The sequence below is a fragment of the Rhinoderma darwinii genome, unplaced genomic scaffold (genome assembly GCF_050947455.1).
Source record: "Rhinoderma darwinii isolate aRhiDar2 unplaced genomic scaffold, aRhiDar2.hap1 Scaffold_731, whole genome shotgun sequence".
NCBI lineage: Eukaryota > Metazoa > Chordata > Amphibia > Anura > Rhinodermatidae > Rhinoderma > Rhinoderma darwinii.
The window spans coordinates 143,316-144,413 of NW_027464293.1; the positions used below are offsets into that span (position 1 = coordinate 143,316).

General features: G+C 46.4%; 1 non-coding gene across 1 annotated transcript; it reads left to right on the forward strand.

Annotated features, from left to right (window-relative positions):
- Window positions 1-195, forward strand: LOC142729695 (U2 spliceosomal RNA). The gene has a single exon (XR_012878443.1). It is a non-coding gene; the product is annotated as a U2 spliceosomal RNA (small nuclear RNA).
- The last annotated feature ends 903 nt before the right edge of the window (window positions 196-1,098 follow it).

The window sequence follows — 1,098 nt, forward strand, 5'->3', positions numbered from 1 at the left end:
ATCATTGACACCCCCGCGAGGGGGTAGCCAACTGAAAAAAAATCTGTTCTTATCAGTTTAATATCTGATACGTCCCCTATCTGGGGACCATATATTAAATGGATTTTTAGAACAGGGAGATGGAAATAGAGCTTGCTCTGTCCACTCCACGCATTGACCTGGTATTGCAGTATTTCCAGGACCGGTGCACCCTTTCCTTATGTGTTGACTAAAATCAGATTCCAAAAGTGTTTTTTGTGTTTGCCATTGTTTCTGTCTTTCTGAAGGGATCTCCCCTTTTAATCCCATTATTTCAACACCTGTTGGACAATGCATGAGTGATAATGAGCTAATTGATTAAATGCAATTAATGAATACATTGCCACCTCTTGTTTTGTGTCGTCTGTGTGTCTGTGTTTCCGGCATTTCACATTGGATCAGCTCATTCACCTTCCTTGTCTTCTCTCCGCCCTCCCTTTTAGGTAAGTTAAAGAGCTGCACCTGAGCCAGCCACTGATTGATGCAGCACCACAGTCAAATAGTGGAGTGGAGTAGGGGAACAGCAAACAGCCATTAAAGCCGCCCGCCCGCCACAATGGACCTACCTGTGTACACTAGATGGATGTGATGGAATGTACTGTCGTCCCTACATTTCAAGAAGGAGTAAGAATTGCAGTTGCAACAAAGCCTTGCTTGCCTACAAAGAGAGCAGCAATTTGGATTTGTTACTATGTTACCTAGAAGAATAACAAACTGTGCAAGGATGGAGGTTGTAGGAGCAAGGAGAAGTTGTCTGTAAAGTTGGTGGATGCTTATTTTCCATTTTGCAGTCCCTTGTCTCCCTCTTGTGGCCTCCTGGAGGCAACTAGCTGTGCAAAAAAAGACAGCCTGGCGGCCGGCTGTTGCAGTGTTGCCCTCTCAGGCAACACTGAGTGACTGACTGAGCCGCACCGTCTTATATAAAGTTCAGACGGAACTTTGCACGTGTCATAGTGGAGCCCTGAGGAGCCAGAGCCAGCTTTCTGACATCATAATGGGGCCTCAGAGATAAAAGCCTGGGCCCAGGCAGTGTTGGTCAGTGCTGCTCAGCAGGCAGCACTGGACTGGACTGGATTACAG